Below are 24,899 nucleotides of genomic sequence, written 5' to 3'. Positions count from 1 at the left end.
GTAAGAAAAAGTCAGATAAAGAATGGAAGGATAACACTCTCGATATGAAATTCCACTAGTGGGGAGCCAAGATGGTGCTTGGAGACAACACCTGGTGTGAGCGATGCATGGAAGCTGATTTCAACCTGGAAATTCGGGGAAAGGTAGTATTTTGGGGCTGGTGGGGGAAGGAGAGTAGGGAGTGGACAGGGTAACACCAAAGGAGAGTCCACTCTTGGACTTGTAGAAAAAGCCCATAAAGAACAAAAGAAAAAGGGATTTTTAGCTTAGCTATTTCTGTACTCACCCTTCCCCCACCCCAAAACCAGACCCTACCAGCTGGCCAGCTTCTCCTGGCAGGCTTCCTGCTGAGCTAATTTCTTTATCAAGATTCCTGGATAAGTAAGGTGTCATCCAAAGAGGGAAGATATCTTACCCAAGAAAAACGTTTTTTTGTTTTTGTTTTTTTTTTTGAAGGGGGCTTGAGTTCTATCTGGGTGACAAAATACCAGACCAATTAGTGCCTCAGCCCTGCCTGGGAAAGACTAGCTATTTACCTCTGGAGTTTGTTTGATAGTTACTTATTGTAGTTGTTTGTATTTGCTTGGTTTTGGAAGGGGAACAGGTTGTGTGCAGCCAATATGGAGCAGTCTAAGCTGCAGACTGTTAGGGGTCTTTTTATTTAAATTTATTTTATATCATCATTATTATTATATGCACATGTCTCTTTTCCCTCCTCTCCAGGTTGACCAAGATTAACTGTTATTGATTTTTCTATTGATAGGTGACTGGGTGTGCATCCATTGTGGGAGGAACTTGCATTGCTCTCTCTCTTCTCTTCACCTTCCTTCTACTCTCCTCCTAGATAATCCAAAAAAAAAAAAAAAAATCTCTTTCCTCTCACACTTTTTAAAATTTCTTTCTTCTTTTTCTTTCTGTATTCATTGATACTTATTTGTGATTTATCTTGTGGAAGAACTCTGCATTGTAGTGGACTCTATCTCTCTTTCATTCTATCTATCTATCTATCTCTGTGTGTGTGTGTGTGTGTGTGTGTGTCCCCCTCTCTCTCTCTTCTCCTTTTCTTTGTCATCTCCCTATATCTAGAATTTATAGTTGACAGTTGATTTGTGTAATTGTTGACTCTTGCTTTGTCTTTTTTTTTTTTTTTTACTTTATTTTCTCTTTTGGCTTTGTTTCTTTTTGTTCTTGGACTGGAAGTGTCGCTTGCCTATCTGGTTTTGGTTGAACTGCATCAATCTTTGCTTAGTTGCTATTGTGGTACTTTCTGAGGTCTGTGACTTTATTTGTGAAAAGACTTAAGTTGTCCATGGCTTGTACTCATAACACAACTGAAGAATGACATAAAAGGAAAATACAAACCACATCAATATAAAAATGGTCAAATCAAGAGCAAAAAAAAAAAAAAAAACAGCTAGAACAATTAATGAGGACATGAGCCCAGAAGAAACTCCAAATAAGTCAGAAGTTACTATAGATGAGAAAAGAATCCAAACAATAATAGACCTATTAATCACAGAAATGAAGACAAATATTGAGGAAAAGTCTATCAGAAAAAGGGTAAACAAAAGATGAGACCCTCAAGGAAAATACCAGCTACTTTGAGGTAATTAGAGAACTGAATGCCGAAATAGCTGAGCTAAAAGGCCTACTGGCAGAACAAGCTAATGCCATAACTGAACTGAAGAAGGAAGCTGAGAGAAAGGAAAACAGATTAACAGAAGCAGAAAACAGAATTAGTTAGACAGAGGATGAACTAGAGAAAACTGAGGAGGAGGTAAAAGAGCTAAAAAAAAAAGGTTGAGAGACACTGAAAACAACAACAGACACATATGAGATGATCTCAAAAGAAGTAGCATTCATATAATTGGCCTACCAGAGAAAGAAAGAGAGGAAGGGAAGTAAACATCCTAGAGGAAATAATAGAAGAAAACTTTCCAGCCCTAAACAACAGAAAGGACATTAAGATTAAGATTCAAGATGCCAAGAGAGTCCCAAAGAGGATCAACCCAGGCCTGAAAACACCAAGACACATCATAGTTACAATGAAAATATGAAAAGAAGTAACGATAAAGAAAGTATCATAAAGGCTTCAAGAGAAAAACAAAAAGTCACATACAAGGGAAATTCCATAAGACTATCATCAGACTTCTGCACTCAAACTCTAAAAGCCAAAAGAGAATGGCAAAATATCTATTGAGTTCTCAATGAAAAAAGGTTTTCAACCAAGGATAATATATCCTGCTGGACTTTCATTCAGACTTGTTGGAGGGATCAAAACTTTCTCAGACAGGAAACAGTTAAAGGAGGTAGCCATCACCAAGCCTGCCCTGAAAGAGGTTCTAAAGACCTATAAACAAGAACATCACCATAATACTCACCATATATCATAGCAAATAAAATATTGTTGAATAATGACACTACATTAAATCCATAATATCAATAAATGTCAATGGCTTAAACTTACCCATTAAAAGGCACAGAGTGGAAGGATGGATCAGAAAACACACCCCAACCATATGCTGCTTGGAAGAATCCCATCTCACCCAACAAGACAAACACAGACTTACAGTGACAGGATAAAAAACTATCATATAGGCTAATGGAACACCAAAAGAAAAAAAAAAGGCAGGAACAGCCATTCTCATCTAACACAATAGACTTTAAATTAGATAAATTAATAAAATATAATCAAGGCCATTACATAATGATTAGAGGATCAATCAAACAAGAAAATTAACAATTATTAACATTTATGCATCCAGTAAGGGTCCATCTAAATACATCAAACACCTACAGAAAGAACTACAAAAATGCATCAATAGTAATACTAATAATAGTGGGAGACTTCAACACCCCAGTCTCACACTTGCATAGATCAACAAAGCAGAAAATCAACAAAGAAACAAGATAATTAAATAAAGAGATAGACAGACTAAACCTCCTGGACATTTTAAGAGTTCTATACCCCAATAAACTGGAATACACATTCTTTTCAGATCCACAGATCACATTCTCAAGGATAGACCACATTAGGCCACAAAGACAGTATCAGCAAATTTAAGAGTATTGAAATCATCCCAAGTATCTTCTCAGACCATAGTGGAGTAAAGCTAACACTTAACAACAAACAGAAAATTACTACGAATCTCAAAATTGGAAACTCAACAACATACTGCTTAAGAACCACTGGTTCAGACAGGCACTCAAGCAAGAAATTCAAATGTTCCTGGAAACAAATTAAAATGAAGACACAAGCTATCAAAATATTTGGGACACAGCTAAGGCAGTACTGAGAGGGAAACTCATAGCCATACAAGCACACATTAGAGAACAAGAAAAAGCTTAAATAAATGACCTTGCTGCACACCTTAAGAACTTAGAAGAAAAGGAACCCTAAAGCAACTAGACAGACAGAAATCACTAAACTTAGACCAGAAATAAACAACATGGAAAATAAGAGAACCATATAAAAGGTCAATGAAGCCAAATGTTGGTCCTTTGAAAAATTGGGCAAAATTGACAAACCTCTATCCAGACTCAGTAAAAGAAATGGGGGTGGGTGGGAAAGGACTCAAATAAATGGAATTGTAAACAAGAGAGGAGATATCACAACTGAAACCACAGAAATCCAGAAATTCCACTAGTGCAAAGCCTTGAGATAAGGGTTTCTGGGGACCTTTTTGGTGGATCATAATAGCATAAGCCTGTGGGACTGCAAAGGAGATGTCGATAATGACTGGAAAGGTATCTAAGGGTGTTTTCATAATCTGTAAAACCTTTCAGTCATGACATCCTGAATTTGAATTGTGTTTTAAGAATAACAGATAGTTGCAGTAGGAGAAGTGGGTAGGGGAAGGGAAGGGAAGAGCTGCAGTATTTTTTGTGGGGAGGTGAAGGTTCTTATGTGTTTTATTTTGTGGTAAGAAAGCCCTATTGGTTGTTTTCAAAATGGGACTTTTGGGGAGGAAGGGAGATTAACAAGAGTAGAATCAGAGAAATGAATTAGGAGATGAGAACTGATGATTTCTTGAGAGATGTAATTCAAAATAGAGCTACTAGAGCCTGCAAATGAACATGGTGAGGGTAATAGAGGAAACAGGACAACTCAAGTGTGGAGCTTGTTCTTGGTAGCTTAAATGGGAAGCAACTGTAAGCATTCTTTTGCTTGTGTGTTGGGCAACTTACCTTTGCTTCAGCCTATTATCTTCCAATGACTGTTGTGATCCAAACTCTAGTCAATAGGCACTTGATTAATAGCTATTGAAAGAAAACATTTGCCCTGCCCTCAAAGATTCCCAAGCTTCAGGGATAAATGAATACACAAACAGATCACCGTGTGTATAGGAAAGGAAGCCCACTACACATTCTGGAAATGAAGAGAGACAATGAGCCAAGAGTATGGATTCAAAAGGGGCATGTGGAGATGATATCTAAGACTTAAAAAAATGAGTAAACACCAAAGTTCAGAGGAAAAGTCAGAGCACACACTATGAACAAAGCAAAGTACGTGACAGCAAGTCTGTGCATTTCATCAGAAAAAATACTAGTGGCAAAATTAGAAGGTCACCAGATATTGGGTCAGAGATGTCAACTGATCCCAGATATTGGCAGATTTCACACTGTTCCATAGAAATTAGACTATCCTAGAACTCCCAAAATAGATCCACTGAAATGTTAAGAAATGCCAGGTTCAGATATGCAGGGTAGTAAACTCAATCTTTAAGTATGAATACTTAAAAAAAATGTTATCAGGGTGTTAGGGAGATAGCATAATGGTTATGCGAATGATTTTAACATCTGTGGTGTCAAAGTTTCAGGTCCAATACCCAGAAGCACCAGAAGCCAGAGGTGAGCAGTGCTCTGTGAAGAAAAAATAAATAAATAAAAAGTGTTATCATGATATCATGACAGTTTATGAAAGATTAAGCCCCTCACTCAGTGCGATTCCTATGCAAAGATATGTAAGTCATGCAGACATACACCATACATAGACACACCACACACACATACACACATTCCCAAAATTAGTATCTATTTTTAAGTCAGTAACTTCTAAATCAAAGAAAATAGAAATAAACCGACTGGCATTCATTCTTGCCAGGAGTCAAACCCCATTCCACTGAGACTTGTCTCTTCTACTTGACTGTTGTGTGACCCTGGGCAAGTATATTTATCACCTTTCACTTTTCTCACTTGCCAAATTTGTCATCTGTCTCACTTTACCCAGTACAGCTCCTACTTGAGAGCCATGCTCTTAAGGAGATTCATTATAATCCTACATCTTGGTTTTTCAGTTTATAATGCATCAGTTTTTCTTTTGTTTGATTTGACTGATAATCCATCTACTCTATGTGACTTGGAGAACAGTGTCCACTCGTCTAGAGTAGATGACTATCTGCCTCTAGAATTAAACTCTATTCCTCACTGCTTGTAGTCAGAATTACAGAGACAGTATAACCCAGAACTCATTGGTTATTTTGGAGAAAGTAAGTAAAGTCAAAAGAAGGGACAGCCTTGCCAGAGGTTATGGAATATGCTAAGGATAAAATAAGGACAATAATTCAAATATCTCAATGCCTGATGCCACTTAGAAAGTACTTACTGAATGTGCATCACTGCTCCAAGATAGAGATGGATACAGAGATGACTGAAATACAGTGTCTGCCTTCACATTTCTCACAGTCTGATAGATTGTACTGAATACAGCCAGTGATCAAATGCAATGTTCTCTAGCCTTGTGTGAGCCAGTATCTAAGAGAGCAGGTACCTGCTTGGTGCTAACCCAGTCTGCTCTTTTGAAAAGTTGAACTCCAGTCTCTGAAGACTTCTTACTTTTTGCCTGTGTCAGTTCCCAGGGGAAATATGCACATTTAATACTGATTGAATGTCTTATGTGAAATGAGATAAGGCCTATACATTTCATCTAAGTGTGAAACAACTGATTTTTTAAACTTTATTTATTTAATTTGATAGAACAGAGAGATATTAAGAGGGAAGGCAAAGAGAGAGAGAGAAAGAGAGAGAGAGTTGTAGATTGGCTTCACCAAAGTACTTCACCTTGTGAAGGTGGGAATCGGGGGTTTGAACCCAGGTCTTTGTGCATGGTTATATGCACACTAACCAGATGCAACAATTCCTAGCCCCCCCCCATGACTGAAATTTTGTAGTTTGACTATCAAAGGCAAGTCAATAAAACGTGTTTAAAAAAATGGAACTTATGAGAAATGAAAAGCCTTCTAAGGAGGAGGATATTTAAAAATAAATCAAACTAATTATTTAAGCCAGAAGATTGTGCATTGATCAAGATATTTGGAGGAGGGTCCCAGGACTGGTTCACTAACTTTGAATATCAAACCACTGGATTAATATCTTTTCCTCTCAGTTTTCCAGTCATGGCTTATTTTATATTATCCGCTCCATGTTTAGAGGTCATTATTTTTTTATAACCATATAGTTGGAATTAGATGATAACCAAGACATGAAGGTGGAAGAAAGGGAGTCAAGGAGAGATAGATAGATAGATAGATAGATAGATAGATAGATAGATAGATAGAGACCAGGCATTCCTTTTGCACAAAGGAGAATTTGCTGTGGGTATCCAGAATATATGGCCTTGCATTTCTTTGGAAAGAGATGGGTCACATAACCACCCTACAGCTAAGGAGGTTGAGAGGTCATGAATCTGGCTGATTCTTTCAGTGTATTTAACTAGAGGTGTGTAAGAGAAAACCAACCTTGACATGATTATTAGTCACCAGTCAGCAATGCTTCCACCTCCCAACGAGTTTGATTTTTCTGAAGGAAGTCAGTATCCTCCCTGGAAATGCAAAAGTCTTGTACTTGCAGAGTCAAGCACCATCCAGTGGTTTTCAAAAACTCTTCCACACAGCTCAAGAACACTTTCTGAACCAAACTAGAAGGGAGAAAGTGACAGATCAAGTTGACCTGTCATCCACATTTCACTTTACCACATTTCACCTTTCATGCCTTGGTCCTCTGTGATCTGGTAGTGAAACTCTGACTCCCTAGGTCATGGAATCATGCCAGTCGCTTGGATTCAATCTATCAGTCACTGGTACTGGGTTTTAACCCCCACCCTAGTTTCCACAAAGAAGACCACCAATTCAGTCATCTAGACCCCCTTTCATTCTGAAAACTAAGAGGTAGGAAGAGAATTTTAACCCCTGAACTTAGAATGGCCATCTCTTAGGATCTGTGCGGTAGATTCCTAGTAGACTCAATTACCAAGCTGCCTCACAAGACAGCTATGATTAGAAAACTAAGTTCTTTAAAGCAGTTTGGGGTCCACGTTTTGCTGGCTCTACCTGTCTTCCTCTCACTCTTCATTTATTCATCTTGGAGATATTCCAAGAGTCTCTTCTGTGCTGTTCATCATCCCCTGTGTGACTAATTACTCCTGCAGAGGGCAAGTCAGAGATGTCCTAACAGGAAATTTTGGGGACATGCCAGAGGAACCTTTCACTTCTCCACCACCCCACCTCCCCACCCCTGCTTCCTTTTTCCTCTGAGAAGGAAAATCTGAATCTAAGTGTTGAGTTTAGTCACCTGGGGTGAGTAGTTTGGACTTGTTGACAGCAAATACTGCTCCAGTCTAAACCTCTGTACCTGACACACAAGCATGTTGTTTCAACATCACTCTCTGAATCCTCCCTCCAGAAAGCTCAAGGCAGAAGTGCATGTTTTCAGTGTTCCTGTAAGCCTGGCAAAATATTCTGGAGAGGTGGAAACTGACAGCCTTACAGTCATTCAAAGCAAGGGACATGTCCAGCCTCTCTGTTCTCAACTCTGGGACAATGGCTACCATACTCCATACTCACTGTTCCACCCATTCTCTGTACAATGATGGCAGCAGTCTTTGTACTTTGCTTGCTGCTTGGATTTGACAATGGGATATTTCAGCCAGGGTCTGAGTGACTCAGTGGGCACAGCACAGGAATTGCATGTGAGAAGCTCCACAGTCTTCAGTCTCAAGCAGTGCACATGCTGGAGTCATGATCCAGCTGGCCTTGCTCTATTTCTCATGAAATAAATGAATCTTAAACAAATAAATAATAAAAAGTCATGTAAGTAAAGGGTTTATCCCCATGCTGTTTTCTGGAACCTAGCAAAGAGTTGTAGAAAACTGCTTAAACACACACATACACACACACACACACACACACACACACAGAGAGAGAGAGAGAGAGAGAGAGAGAGAGAGGGAGGGAGGGGGAGAGGGAGAGAGAGAGAGAATTTACTCAATTATTAACTCATCAAGTATCACCTGATCCTTAAGTGTTCTGATTTAATCTCTGTGTGTGATATAGAAACACTGAACAAACTTGGTAAAGCTCTACCACCTATTTTCAGAATAGAGACACAAAATAAACAGACCAATATATGCGGTGACAGGTCGCAATATGAACTATGAAGAAAAATGCAGTGTGATGAGTGACTAGGGAAATCCACAGGGGTCAAGGAGATGTTTATGTAAATTGAACCAAGGAGGTCTCTCTGGAGTGAGCATCCACAAGGACTGGGGTCTGGAGGCAGATGTGCCCAGGTGGCTTTGGTTGGAGGTTTCTTGTGAACTGGGGGGTGTCGACTTTCACGTGGGGTTATCTCCAGCAAGAAGGCAATTGACCGGTTCTCTCTCGCAATCGACCAGTTCTCTCTCACTTGCTCAAGGGACGAAATGAAACAAAGGCACCGGGGAGACTGAAGCGTGCTCAGATCTCAAATCTCCTTTATTCGCAGATGGACATGAGTTTAAATAGAAAACCAAACAAAGAACATATTTCAAACATGTCAGAAATTACAGGTTTCTTAAAGGTCAGCTTTCCCCTATGGTAGGAGGCTGGTATGACAGGAATTGATGAGATACAAGACAGTTATTCTCCATGACACAAGCAACTTAATTATCCTAAGGTATTTGGGAGAAGCATAGGGGTTAAACCAGTAGGGTGAGACAGAGAGAAGAAGGATATCAAAGGTCACACAGTTTGGAATTTCTCTTGTCTGGGGTCTGAAGTGTATGATGGAGTGTGTGATAAGGTGTGTTCTTCTCTGTGATAAGGTGTGTTCTTACTCTGTGAACTTTGAGTAAGTGAATCTAAAGTAGGCAGTCATGTGGCCTGCAGTTAATGGAAAGGGGTACTGAGGTTTCTGTGGGATTGAGAGTCAAGAAGGGAAGAACTTAGTCTGAGAGATGGTTTCTCCCCTTTTCTCACCTTGGTTGAGAGAGACTAACAAGAGGGTATCTTCTCAGACCTCCGTCCAAGGATGGGAGGAGTTCTCCCTAAGCTCTATCAAGCTTATACATAGCCCCACAGGGGGGTTAGCTCTTGAGAGGATAAGAGGAGGAAGCCCAAGGGCCCATCCAGGGCAGTGAGGAAGCAGACCTGAGTGGAGAGTGTGAATCATGATAGAAGTTCAGAGGGAGCTGAGCAGAGTCACAGGGACAAGAAGGCATCAGTTAATGACAACTGTCGAAGCCAGAGATGACAGACATGCTCCTGGAACAGGGATGAGCGTGAATGAAAGAAGTCAGGGATAATTGTGTGATTTTTTTGGCCAAGAAATTCCTAAAACGGAATCACTACTTGCTAAGGTTAAGAAGATGGGTGGAGAAATAGCTGAGATAATAAAATCAAGGGTTCATTCATTCACTAAGTATGTTCTTGAGTTTCTCTCTCCAGTGCCAGGCATCATTCTAAGCACTGAGAATACAGGGGTGTCTGGGGGGGGGGGGACAAAAGGAAAGAAAAGAAGAACAGGCTTTACCCTCACAAGGCTCTAGTTGCAAAAATAGACATTTGCTGAATCCTTACTAGAAGCTGAGCACCATGAGAAGTATTTTTTCACTTAGTGAAGCACATTGTTTGATGGGGGAGATGTCAATGGAACAAATACTATACTATTTATTTAATTGTGACTGGATAAGGCAAGAGCATATGCCTGAATATAATGTGGGAGGGGAGAAAGGCTACCTCTGCTTCTTAGGGAAGCTTATACTGGTCTGGATTAGAGCACAGATATTTCTGAAAGAAGGCTATCTTGGAAAGATTTTATGTGGTTTATTTTTTCCAGACACAATTCCTACCCAGCGTGGTTGCCTCTGAAATTCATCTTCTGTATAAGTGTTAATTTGTCAGCAACTCCACAGACTCCTCAGAGACAGAGACAATAGCTTCCTATGTGTTTGTATCCTCAGAAAGACAGAGTCACAAGATAAACTGCTCAGGGTTGAGATCATGTAAGAGAGAATGTAAGCTAAAGACTTCCACATTATCTCAAGAAGGATGGTTAAAAATAATGCCATCTTGTTGGTGCCTAGATTTATTTTTTCTAGTGATTTAATATTGATTTACAAAATTATAAGATAACAGGGATATAATTCCACACCCTTCCTACCACAAGAGTTCTGTGTCCCCTTCCTTCCATTGGTAATTGTAGTAGTTCTCCCAACATTGAAAATAAGAGTTGGTTACTATTTTTATAACTATCTAATGATATATATTTTCCCTATGACCTCACCTTCTTTTCTAAGTCACACCTGCTACTTCTGAGTAAACTTCTTCTTCATTTATTTTTTCTGTTTTCTCTGGGTCCTGCTGGAGTTGGACTTATGAGACATCTGGTCATCTTCCCCTAACATTTACCACTCTGGGATATAGACCAAAATTATTTATGGGGTGTAGAAGACAAAAGGTCTGGCTTCTGTATAATTGCCTCTCCACTGAACATGGACATTGACAGGTAGATCATACCCCCAGCTTATTCCTATCTTTCCTTAGTGGGGCAGGGCTCTGGAGAGGGGAGTTACTGAAACATATTGGTGAGATGGTCTTGCCCAGCAAGTTCAGGATGAAAACATAGTAGCATCCAGAATTTGGTAGCTGAAATGCAATATGATATAAAGCAAGACAAAATGTTTAATGAACAGGAACCATATTGTAGAAATACAGCAGATGGGAATAAGAATTTTAAGGTGGTAAAAAGCTAGGAGATCTATTTTTGGTATGTACCTAGGTGCCCATGTGTGGTAATTTTTTCTGGAGCTTGACAGCTAACCTGTAGGTGGACTAAAAATATCATCTGGTAGATGTTGTCAGAGCTGAGAATAGGAATAGAAAGCTAGACCAGGGCAGAGAGTAGCTCCAAACCTGAAGAAAATATATAAACATATTTAATTATTTGCCATGTCAATCTGACACATGGCTCTATTTAGCACAGGAGCCTATGTGACCTCAGAGTCTCTGTCAGTCTGAGCTCACAGTCCCTGGTCACAGCTGGGAACCTTCTAGGCTGCACTCATTTCAGGACCTGTCTTCCTTGAGGGGTAGAGTAGGCTGAACCAGCCTCCCTTCAGAGAGTGGGGCAGTTCTTACTATTAATATCCACAAGTCAACTTCACACAGGCCTACCAATATGTCTGTGAGAAAAACGCCAGAAAGTCCATTTAATCATGCCTAATAGGAAAAGAAATAAACTGAAGTATTCATATTGTGATGGTCTGATTTAATATGATTCCATTCTCAGAGCTAAGTTATAGAGGAGCTAAGTCATTGTTTGAAACCATTTTATTTTATTCTTATGAAAAGTCATTTTTGCAGGAACTAGAAAATAATTGAGCTGCTTCAAACATGCTATAGTATCTGAAAAATAAATCTTACCAAAAGCAATTGCCATTTATAACTGACTGTTTTTACCACCTAGGTAACCACATGATACGTCTCGTGTATCTATGGGAGCCAATCTCCTCTGAACTGGAATTGTTGAAGCACCCACTAGCGATGATCAGGTTTGCTTCTCTAGGCTGTGACAGATGAGTAAGGAATGATGCTAGACACAACGTGGGGAGCCATGTGCTAGGCACAACTCAGAGGGACCGGTTTAGGTTCCTCTTTTCTAGCAGGGAGTCTACAATTGTGTGATGACTTTCTAACTCCAGGAGAAGTTGGGGGCTGAGTATTCTATAATCTTTCACTGTAAGTCACTCTCAGAGTACTTATTGCAGAGACTTAGTGTAAAAATCTATTACCAGGAGTCGGGCAGTAGCGCAGCGGGTTAAGCGCAGGTGGCACAAAGTGCAAGGACCAGCGTAAGGATCCCGGTTTGAGCCCCCCGGCTCCCCACCTGCAGGGGAGTCGCTTCACAGGCGGTGAAGCAGGTCTGCATGTGTCTGTCTTTCTTTTCCTCTTTCTGTCTTCCCCTCCTCTCTCCATTTCTCTCTGTCCTATCCAACAATGATGACATCAGTAACAACAACAATAACTACAGCAATAAAACAACGACAACAAAAGAAAATAAATATTTTTTAAAATCTATTATTAGCAGGATCAGGAAATATTAGAAGCATTTAGAAAGCATGATGATGTCAGATACGACCATGAGAAAGCAAAAGATTAAACCCTAAAAGTATGCATTGAATATCTAAAACTCTCCACATTAGTCCCTCTCTTTCTACCATATTTTTCTCCAATTGAGAAGTGTTCCCATTAACATTTTTTAAAGATTTTTATTTATTAATGATAAAGATAAAAAGAGAGAGAAAGAACCAGACATCACTCTGGTACATGTGCTGCCAGGGATTGAACTCAGGACCTCATGCTTGAGAGTCCAATGCTTTATCCACTGCGCCATCTCCTGGACCACACCCATTAATATTTTTTAAGGAAAGCAACTTCACATTTAGCGCCAGGTTTGCATGTCAACATACATGCTCTTTTTAACGTCCCTGTGCACTGTGTACTACAGGAGAAGAAAGCAGAGCCTGGTGACACTGACCCACCTGCAAGGGTGTTCCTTGATTCAGAACATACTACAGGTAGAAAGGACTTTTAAGCACTACATGCCACATAGTCCAATCCATTATCAGGGGATTCCCAAGATGACATAACATCAAATTCTTGCCCTTGTCTGGGGGCCTCTGTCGCTAGCCTGCTAGATCTCAAGGAGGCTTGTTTCTCACACGACCTTTTCAAATCATACACTTTGCAGACCCCATTGAAAAATGGGTCTTCCCGCTGCCTGCTTCCACATTCTAATGTCTCCAGTCAGAGACATTTCTTGGAATCAGAGCCATCCCTTCCCGTAAGTGTATATAGCATAGCAGCGAGTGCAGAATAGGGTCTGGTGGAAATGAAACCCAGACATGTAAAATGTGACACCTTCACCAGCATAAGGACTCGCTTTTGCTCTCAATTCCCTCTCTCTAACCTCCCCCCACCTTCAACACGTCCATAATTTTTCCCTGAGGTGAAAAGTCAAAGTGACACATCACCAGGAGCTAAAGTTCTGGCAGCAGCTATGCTTTTAAAAGGAGAGATGAAAAAAAAAATTTTTTTTTCAAGACCAGTGTGAATTTCTATCATGTTGGACGACGCCCAGATACGTGCTACACCAAGTGTAATATTTCATTTTTCTTTAACAACTTTCTTAATTGGTTCCATAGAAAGGAGTTTTCATGTAGTGAGTTTTAAATTAATAAGAATGCTCTGCCATCCTGTCTAGCCAAGAAAAGTAAATGTCCTTTGCACTGACTGACTCAGGGCCTGTGGGGAAAGACAAGAGGTCTATGTGGTAAATGTGGGGCTCATTGCAAAAGGCAGAAGCTTAATTCTTTAGTTCATAAAAGGCCAATTCTAGTTGAGACACTTAACTCTGTTTTGGTGGTTTTAGGCCAAACGCAAAGTTAGGTATTGATGAGTTAGATTTTGTATCTCCTCCCCAAGTATTTCTGGATTCTCAGAAATCACTGAAGTGCAGAGCTTCTTTGGACTTTGGTGACTGAGTTAGTGCACTTATTAGAATGAAGCTTCCTAGACTCTGTTCTTCCCACTTGCAAATGTCTGCACTGGAACGCCCTTCCTCTCTTCACAAGCTGAGTATGGTTTTCAAGCCATCTCCCACTATATCTGATGCCAAAAATAAGGTCACTCCAAGGTTCTCACCAAAACTGTTATCACATTGTCAAAACTGTTGGTTCATTAAGATAAATGCTTTGATGTGAACATTAGAGGTGGTCCATTAAGGAACAAAGAAAGAGAAAAGGACAATGTGACATTTAGACCCATCATGGTCTATTGCAAGAGAGTCAAGGACCCACACCGAGAGAGTCAGATTAAAGAAAATAAGCAGGAGCAGCTGTGTTTCTCTCCTCTCCTCTCCTCTCCTCTCCCGGTCAACGAGGAGTACCAAACGACACCACCTGGGACCGCCATGAGACAGGACTAGAGCAACTTCAGGAGGCCACCAAATCATTCTTGGGCCACTTAAGGATCTAGATTTAAGTATTTCTCAGATGATAAAAGTATGTACTGAGGTACAGACTCACAGCCATAAAGTACATGTTATGACTACATTTAATTAGGCCACATATATGGTGGGCTCAGTACAGCCCATGTAAAACAAGGTTTGTTTGAAATGTAATAATGAAAGTCATTTACAAAAAAATTGCAAAATGAATCTTAAACAGTTTGATTATTAGATATCTGGAGATGATAGATAGTTAAAACCTCCCTTAACCAAATGCTCACTTTGTAAAAGAGGCTTTCACTGGGCAATCCTCTGTCCATCCAGAACTTATGTAGGAGAGAGTTATCTGCCAGATAACAATAAGTGGGGCCCTGGCTCTCCAGCTCAAATAGACTATTGGGTGACTCTCGGATAGTCACTTACCAAAGGCATGAATCTTAATAGATTGCTTAGCTGTGTAACTTATGTCTTTAACCTTCTAGTCTCTCTATGGAGAAGCAATTTATTTGAATATGAGGTATTCACTGAAATAAGTTTCTCCTAAAGCCATTGTTGATCGTGGTATGCTATTATACATACCTGTGTCTTTTAACAAAAAGTGAAAAAATAGAAACTGTATCCACCAGTTTTTTGGTGTCCTCTCCCCATAACTTTTACTGCTGTTTTGCTGCTGTGCTCTGATTAACCTCTCTAGTTCAAGCACATTCTAGAATTATTGGTACTGACTATGCAGGTCATAGACTGATCAGCTACTAATTCCTAGTCCTTCTTTTACCTAAGTGCTAAGCTCTAGTTAAATGATTGGATATTTCTCTGGTATAGCATGAGCCATTGTTTCTTTATGCCTAGACTGGTGTAACTCCTCCCTTTATGTGTGTTTATCTCAGTCCACCTTTTAATGTTGATTCTGAAAATTGGGTGTTTCACACACCCCTCAATTTACTAAATTGAAATGTATTCCTATCTCTGTGGACACTGTTACAGGCTTTATATGCCACTTGTCACACAGAAAGCAACCCATGTTTGTGAACACTTTCTCTGGTTTTGCTGCTGAGGTAATGTATTCTTATCTCTGTGGACACTGTTACAGGCTTTATATGCCACTTGTCACACAGAAAGCAACCCATGTTTGTGAACACTTTCTCTGGCTTTGCTGCTGAGGTATTCCTTGTTACACTGACTATGACCCTGAATATGTTTCTAGATTAAGGCTTATTTCTTCTAAACATGCATTTCACATGCCTTACTACCCCACTAGATGAGTAATTGTGGAAGGCCATATATACCCTTAAAGGGCTATTTCTCAGACATGAACAGAATGCAAGGAGATTTATATATTTTAAATTTTGTACTGCATAATTCTAATCAGGTAGCTGCTAAGTGTTACTTTTCTCCACAGAGCTATTTCTTCTCTAGTATATGCCTTGTGATTTGTCTAGTCTTTGTGACTGAAATAAAATGACTAACTTAAGGCATAGGGTGTGTTTGTTCTAGTCTCTCATTCACATGCTTGGACCCATGCTGAGCAGATAAGCCTCTCTCATCTGCGAACTCCTCACAAGAACATTGGCTGAAGCAGGGATTGCAGCAGCCTACACCCTGCATATGCCATGATTGCCACCCAGGAGCTGCTTGAACTTGGGGACGCCTCTGTAAGTCTCTGTTCTGAGCTTCCCTGAGTGATGGACCATCTCTGGGTTAGACACAGATACTAGACTGCAGGTCTTCAGGCTGACAGGCCTTATCTGATACCCAGTGACTGTGCCCACACTCTGGGGGATGAAGGCAGAGCTTGCAGGGGTAACCCTAGAATCACTGAAGATTTGCTTATTTCTCCTATGCTCATACAGACTGTACAACTTGTCCATGTCTATAATCAGAAGTGGGAAATTGTGGTGACACAGTATACAGGCGACCATGGATGGAAGTCCCAGCACAGTGCTGACATTAGCCTTGGCGCCAGAGTGTGCAGTGGTCTGCACAGACACATGGTGGCTTGTGGGAAGATCCAGTCTGTTCTGGTATGTAAAGCATTGTGAGTGGGCTGAATAGACTTCAAAGTACAGCCAGCCAGGAGTCATGCACTTTTTGGCTGCTGCTGCTTCTCCTGGTCAGAAGCATCTCGACGGAGGTGTTCCAGGTATCTGTCATGGCTACTTCTCCTGGGAACTGAACATATGTGACTCTGCTAGCTGGTAAACTTTTAGACTTATATACAGCCATGAGAAACATTTACCAGAGCTGGTAATTGCTTATCTCATGGGACTAAACCTTTGATAACTATACTCAGAATTTATGGACCTAGCATACTCTTAACCCTTAATAATGATTGCTTATTTTGCCTTTTACCTGTTTCACCCTAATTAGCTTTGCATTGTTTAAACAAGTTCCCAGCTCCCACTGTGAATCCTTTTATGCGCTGTAGCAGCCTCCACCAAACCCTTTTTAAGTTAAATTAAAACCCAGGTGTCCAACAACAGATGAGTGGCTGAGCAAGTTGTGTTATATATACACAATGGAATACTACTCAGCTATAAAAAATAGTGACTTCACTGTTTGCAGCCCATATTGGATGGCCCTTGAAAAATTTATGTTAATTGAAATTAGTCAGAAGCAGAAGAATGAATATGGGATGATCTCACTCTCATGCAGAAGTTGAAAAACAAGGTCAGAAGAGAAAACACAAGTAGAATCTGAACTGGAGTTGGTGTGTTGCACCAAAGTAAAAGACTCTGGCGGTGGGTGGGTGGAGAGAATACAGGTCCAAGGATGATAGAGGGCCTAGTGGGGATTACATTGTTATGTGGAAAACTGAGAAATGTTATGCATTTTCAAACTATTGTATTTACTATCAAATGTAAAACATTAATTCCCCAATAAAGAAATAAAAAAAAAGAAAAATTCATGTTAAGTGAAAAAAGTCGGAAACAGAAAGATGAATATGGGATGATCTCACTCTCAGGAAAAAGTTGAAAAACAAGATCAGAAGAGAAAACACAAGTAGAACCTGAGCTGGAATTGGCATATTGCACCAAAGTAAAAGACTCTGGGGTGGGTTGGTAGGGGGGAGAATACAGGTCCAAGAAGGATGACAGAGGACCTAGTGGGTTGTATTATTATATGTATATTATTATATGGAAATGTTGTGTGTGTTCAAACTATTGTATTCACTTTTGAATGTAAAATATTAATGCCCCAATAAAGAAATTAAAAAAAAAAAGATAGTCAAGAAGTTAAGAGGACATGGTGACCAAGAACACCAGAGTGGAAGTTGAGTTGCAGATGTAACTATGATTCCAAGCTGATTTCACAGGGCGGACAACCTCATCAAGGTGTGCCAGGACCTTTCCTCAGCTCTCCACAGCCCAACCCCACTGCAGAAAAGCAGAGAGAGGGTGAAGGTTGGGATCATCAGCAGCCATGTCTAATGTGCATATGGCTGATGTAGTGGACATAATTAGCATAGAGGCTGATGTCAGGCTGACATCAGGATAGTACTTAAGCACGCTTCAGGTGGGAGGGGCTCTTTGTGTTACTAGGCTCTTCCTGCTCTCTGTTTTTGCACTCCACTCTCAGAGCTCCTGGCTTTCCAAGATGCTCACCAACCCACCACGCTGCTCTTCCACAGGAGAGACTGAACATGTGGAGCTGAACATTTAGTAATTAACTGGTGGACTCGTGTGCTCAGACTAGTCTTCCCTCTGCTAGTAACTGCCTGTCTTCCTGTATGTAAAGTAGACTGTTTTGTGCTGCTGTGATAAACCTTTGATTGTCTTACACCTGCACCAGGCCACATTCCCATAAAGTCCTTTATTTTCACCATGTAATAATCTTGATTGTTCCAAACCCAACTCAAGCCATCACCATCCCACCAAAGTCTGTTTATTTTTTTAAGTGAATCTTTTTTTATTGTTGTTGTTATTGATGTTGTTATTGCTGGATAGGACAGAGAGAAATGGAGACAGGAGGGGAAGACAAAGAGAAGGAGAGAAAGACAGACACCTGAAGACCTGCTTTACTGCTTATGAAGTGACTCACCTAAAGATGGGGAGCTGAGAACTCGAATCAGGATCCTTATGCCGGTCCTTGTGCTTTGTGCCATGTGCACTTAACCCACTGCACTACCACTGGACTCCCAGTCTGTATATATTTTTAATTGCAATATATGTCCAGTGAAGAAGCAATTACAGAAGCCAGAATGTCCACCTTCTGCACCCCATAAATAATTTTGATCCATACTCCCAGAGGAGGAAATGATATGGGAATATTACCAAAGGGCTCTGAACTCAGATTCTATTAGGATTAAGATGCAGAAATAGAAGAAGGAACAAACAAACAAAAAAGTCACTAAGAAATAGTAGAGATGACTTGGAAAGGAAGTAAAAGCAGCATCATAGAAGAAATGGCAAGTAAATATATCTAGAAAGATCATTTTAGAAATACCCAACCCATATCTTTAGTCCTGGGACAACTTCTGCAGTTTTCATTGAAGGGAATGGGGGCAGAACTCCAGTGGTGGGAAAGATATGGAGTTACACCCATGCTATTTATAATTTTGTAAATGAATGTTAAATCACTAATTAAAAAACTACAGGTTAAAAAAAAAAGAACACAAGAGTGGAACTTCTTCCACTGGTGATGGGAGTGGTATGCAGACACAAATCACAAAGAGATCAAAGGCCGTTGAGGTCTCAGTTCATGATGGTGGAAAAGACCTAAGTGGAGAGTATTTTGCAGACACCAATTATGAGCAAATGAGCAATTGTACACAGGTGTCAACCATTGTGATGTAAACCATTATTTCCCCAATAAAATGGTTTTGGGGGAAAAAAGAAATAAATTGTGTTTATGTAAGAAAATATCTTGAAAAACATCATTTCCCTCAATAAAGTGATTTGAGTAGAGAAGTGTTAGTTCGCTTCCTGGCAGATGATGAACCCTTCAGTAGAAGAGAGGATGAGTCATTTGCTATTTTGCCTCCAGTATCTAGTGAAATAAGGATAATACGATCATAACAGCTATATGCTCATCCATGTAATTATGTCAATAACTACATATTGGATTCGTTTTATCACTACTTGCCAAGCCACTGTATTGATACCTCTTACAGGATGCTTATCAGAAACTCCGATACACACACACACACACACACACACACACACACACACACACACACACACACACACACACACACGAATGGGAAAACTATTATTTTCACAAAGTGAAATAGTGGGGGTTTGTTTGAAAATCATATTCCACTACAGCTTTTAATGTCACTTATAAAGTTGACCCTTGGAAAAGAACACAGTGGACACTTTAAGTCAAGCAAGTTCCTGTTCAACCTGTCTCCTGTGATTATCCCTAGAGGCTTATAAGATAACTTGTATGACAAGCCACATGCATACCATCTGAAACATGGGAGGAGGTCGGTGAAAAGTGAAAATGAACATCACAGTGATGTTATTATGTATCTGTTTACAGATTACTACCTTGCAGCCAGATAAGAGGTAGCTAAGTGCCAGACTTTATCTTATTTACCCTCCCAGCTTCTAAACATTACTTGTCTAGAGTATTTAAATGAATTGATAAATGAGTGATATAACTTGGAGTAAAGAAAAAAAAACTGTCTCAGGTTCCCTTGTCTCTTTGAAGACCAAGGTGATATGGAGAAACAAGGTGGGGAAATGGTATGAGTCATGCAGGACTACTTACTTCCTACTGTTGTGATTTACCTATTTATGAAAGGTTCATTAAAGTAGTAAACAAAACTGTGATCATTAGGGATGAAACTGAAAACACGACTGAAGTGATGCCATGACTGATGCATCATCATCTCTATGGTGGTGCTCTGTACATCACTCAAGTCAAATCGGATTAGAAAAAAATTCATGAAATTGAATTTATCTGAGCTATAATGATTTCAGTGCAACTGATGAAATAGGGGTTTCTTAAAGGAGATACTTTGTCTGCTTTCTTTTCTACAAACTTCTTAGATCCTAACACAGAGTGGATGCTACTGGAATATTAGTGAACTGATGAATGAGTTGGCAGTTAGACAGTAGCCACTCTGTCAGTATGGTAGCACAGAGACCACACTGAAATTGAGGAATGCAAATCAGCCCCTTAAGAAAAGAACTAGCTGTGCTTAAGCCATCTGTAATGGTGAACACAAAAGCAAACTCAAGGGCAAATGGAGAAGTGGGGGCAGTTTACTATTCTGTAATCACTGATTTTTTTTTCAGTAGCTAAAAAGCAAATCAAGGTGCCAAGTGGTGTCACACCTGGCTAAATGCTCACATTACAGTATGCAAGGGCCTGGGTTCAAGCCCCCGGCCCCCACCTGCAGGGACAAAGCATCACAAGTGGTGAAGCAGGGCTGTTGGTGTCTCTCTGTCTCTCTCCCTGTCTCCCTCTCCCTTCTCAATTTCTCTCTGTATCTACCAAATAATAAATAAGTATTTCTTAAAAACTTAAATCAAGCCCACAATCAGTGTGCGGAAGAAGTTGATTGTTGTAATCTGCATTTCCTACTAGCCATATAACGCGGTGCCTCTTTTCACACCCTTGCATGTTATCTGAATATCTTCTTTGATAAAATGTTTAATTTGATAATCTGTTGTTGTTGTTGTTGTTGTTGTTGTTCATTTTAACCTTTAATGAAAGTTTTATTTGGTGGGGCACCTGCTTTGTACGTGTTGAAGTTTTAGGTTCAGCCCCTCAAACAATACAAGAACAAGAAGGAAAAATTAATAGAAATTTGTGGATGTTTTTTCTCTCTCCACTCCTCTCTCTCTCTGTCATTCACAAAAACATAATAAAAATCGGGAGATGGGGCTGGCTAAGTTGTAGCCACATGAGTGAGGTCTGGTATTCAGGCTCTGGCACCATAGTAAAAACAAGTTTGATTTAAAAAAATAAAAATATTTTAAAAAACAACAAATTAGTCCGCCAAATTATATAATTCTCATATAAGAGATAACTTTCTATTTTTGAAAAGTACAAATTATACAACATCAAAATGCTTTGCTAGGGTAAGAGACTACATCCTATAAAAATGCCAGCAACTCTGCATCTTAATGACCCCTCCCAGGCTCTGCTTACTCTGCTTCTCTCTTCAAGTATCTCTAGGGAGGAGGTACCATTCTTCCCCAGGATATGGCAGTTGGACATCATTGGGAATGTCTGGTGAGTGGTGAAGCTTGGAGTGTTCTCCCAAAAGGAGAGGGAAATGCTGATTGTTGCTTGAGTCTCTAACCTACTCACAATACTAAGACTGAGCATAATAACTGTTTCATTTTCAGTATAGATATGAAACCCGACAAATAAATAAATAAAAATGGAATTTCAACATCACTCTTAGGCATCTATCCAGTGGACAAGCACTAATTATAAGGGACACATGCACCACCACGCCCATGTTCACAGCTGCATTATTCACAACAGCCAAAGAATGGAAACAGCCTCAGAGGCCATCCACAGATGACTGGATCAAGAAGTCATGGGAGATCTATCCCATGGAATACTACTCTGGAATCAAAACAGATGACATTGTGTCTTTTGGGTCAAAGTGGATGGAACTGGAGGTGATGGTGCTTAGCAAAATGAATAAAGAGATGAAAGACAGCTACCAGATGATTTCACTCATGTGTCAAATCTAGAGATCTGGTTCACAGAAACTTTCCAAAAACAAAAAATCCCAAACAAAACAAAAGCAAGTAAACTATAAGACTTGTGAGCTCTCCTCTCCTCTCCCGGATCATCTAGGAATACCAAAGGAGACCACCCGGACCGAAACAAGACAGGACTAGAATGACCACAGGAACCCAGTAAATCACCCATGAGTACAACATGTGTGGCTAGTGACAGAGAGGAGAGAGGAGCCTAAGGAGAGATTAAGTGACTGCTAACAGTTCAGCAGTTTATCAGTTGAGACACCACCTCCAGTCTGCTCCACCAACAAGGGGACAGCTGAAGGGAGGAAAGGACTCCCCAGAGACTCACCAAGTGCAACTCTGAGTCTCCATTGCTAGTACCTTCAGAATCTGGAGCAGAGACAGGGAGAGACACCAGGGGACAGATATCTAACCAGGAAACTCAGGAGAAGACTTATACCTCGGTGGCATAGCTGAGGGGCTGTGAAAGTCTCTTTGCATAACCACTGGATTATCTCTGCCACACCTTGCTTTATCTCTTGGTCAGGAGTCAGTGATTAAGCTAAGAAGCCTATTGATAGTTTAAAAGCCCTCAGTCACCCATAGCCTACAGGGAAAAAAAAAAAGACTTGTGAGAACACTGGTGGTGATCTTTGGGAGGTGGAAGGTGGGGGTACAGAGCTTTGGTGATAGGTGTGGTGTGGAGCTATATAAACTTACAACCATTTAACAAACTGTTAATAGCAAATAATTAATATATATATATATATATATATATATATGAAAATGAAATAACCCATATTTATGGTCATTCTCAACTTCTCTCCAGCCCATAGTCATAGTATGTATTTGCGCAGTACTTGCTACATACTTCCATCAAATATCTCTCACCTGCATGATCATCATGTGTCAGGGATAATATTATCACTCCTACTCCAGATTAAGAAATCAAAAAAGCAGTTAGTCTACCTAAGATAGAAGGGAGAAAGCATTAGAGCTATAATTCTTACCCAGATATGCCTGACTCCAAAACAAAATTCTCCCCTACCATTTCTCTTCTCCATCAGAAGAAATGATTCCAAAAACACTGATATTTTTAGGGAATATTGGGGGAGGCAGAATGATAATATAAGTACCTGCCTGTAATATTTGCAGAAAGTGTGCATCATGAGGCCACATTTCAGAAACTAAAAATGATCCCTATAATAGGGCCAGGTTCGTACAAAGAAAAATGCACTATCAAAAATGTTAAGGTCTCGCTGTCTGGCCCTGTGGTGATGCAAGAGAGTCTGCAGGTGTGATTCTGTTGGGAATTATTTTCTAGATAAGTCCTGAAAATAAGAAACAAACAAACAAAACAAAATCAAAAGGTCTCCTACAGAAGAAAGTAGGATGGTCAGGGCCAAAGAAGACAGCTGTCAGGAGGGCACATGGAGCTGTGGGTTTATTGGCCTCTAAGACCTGGCTGAGACCAGAAAATGAGTCTTCTCCTGTCTTCCTGAAGGAGAGAAAAGCCACAGAGAACTTGATTTAAATCCAATAGAATGCTGATTTTAGACAGCAGAACTCTCCAGCTAGAAAAATGATAAATCTGTGCTATATTAAGCTGCCAATTTTATGGTGATTTGTTGTAAGAGTGACAGGAAGTAAATAGACTAAACTCATAAATAATAAAATATACACAGATAAAACACAGGACACCCAGTTAAACAACAAATTTTAACCTTTTCATAAGTATATCCGATGCAACATTTGTTTTCCCTTTTAAAAAATGTGGCACCCCAGCCAGCTTCCCTCCTAGGCCCTGAAACAAACCACCCCCACCCCCATCTGCTCAGTCAAGTAGTGTTATTACACCCGCCACTCTGGGGTTAGCCTATGACTCAATAGAGTGAATTTGTTAAGACCTCAGACAAATAGCTCTGAGGGAATGTTATTATTCTATATCGATGCCTATCAATTATTCATAGTTTATAATGCAATGCCATTTGTAATGGGTAATACGTTCTGCTATTGTGTTGTTATAGCACCCGACTCATAAGAACTACCACTAGAGAGATGGATTAGCCTGGCACAAATAGCAGTGCGTTAGTTTATTTATTTATTTTTAACAAGCAGTAAGCTTTTTGAACCTGAAAAGTCATTGATATTTTAGATTTAAAAAAAAAAAACTCTACTTCAAATCCAGTGGGAGGATAAAATTCACCATTGGTGACAAGGTGGTTCTTATAAAGAGAGCACACACGAGGGTGAAGTAAGCATAGTGCCAAGGGCACAAAACTGAAGTGAATACTTTCTGCTCTGTGTTGAGTCTGCACTTCCATGGCCAGTGGAGTGAATGCTTCCATGGTTGACATCTTCTAATGCTCACTTGCTGTCTAACCCTGACCCTCAGAAGCCTCCTATCGGCTGGATTTGGTGGATTGCATGAAACACTAAGATTCTGGGGGTGGTGGGGAAATTTCAGGTCACTACAGAGGGGTAGGAGTGGGGAAACAAACCTTTGGTAGCAGGAGTGGTGTGAAACTACAGTACTATTGTCTCATAATCTCTTTTTTCTTTATTTATTGAGGAATTAATGCTTTACATTCAACAGTAAATATGATAGTTTGTACATGCATAACATCTCTCAGTTTTCCATATAGCAATATAACTCCACTAGGTCCTCTGTCATCCTTCTTGGACCTGTATCCCCCCCTCCCCAAGCCCCACAAGCCTACCCCAGAGTCTTTTACTTTGGTGCAATACATCAATCCCAGTTCAGGTTCTACTTGTGTTTTCTCTTGTGATCTTATTTTTCAACTTCTGCCTGAGAGTGAGATCAAACCACATTCATCCTTCTGTTTCTGACTTGCATCACTTAACATGATTTTTTATTTTTTTAATTTCTTTATTGGGGAATTAATGTTTTACATTTGACAGTAAATACAATAGTTTGAAAATGCATAACATTTCTCAGTTTTCCATATAACAATACAACCCCAC

Source organism: Erinaceus europaeus, chromosome 1 (assembly GCF_950295315.1).
Source record: "Erinaceus europaeus chromosome 1, mEriEur2.1, whole genome shotgun sequence".
NCBI lineage: Eukaryota > Metazoa > Chordata > Mammalia > Eulipotyphla > Erinaceidae > Erinaceus > Erinaceus europaeus.
This window is presented reverse-complemented; position numbering follows the sequence as displayed.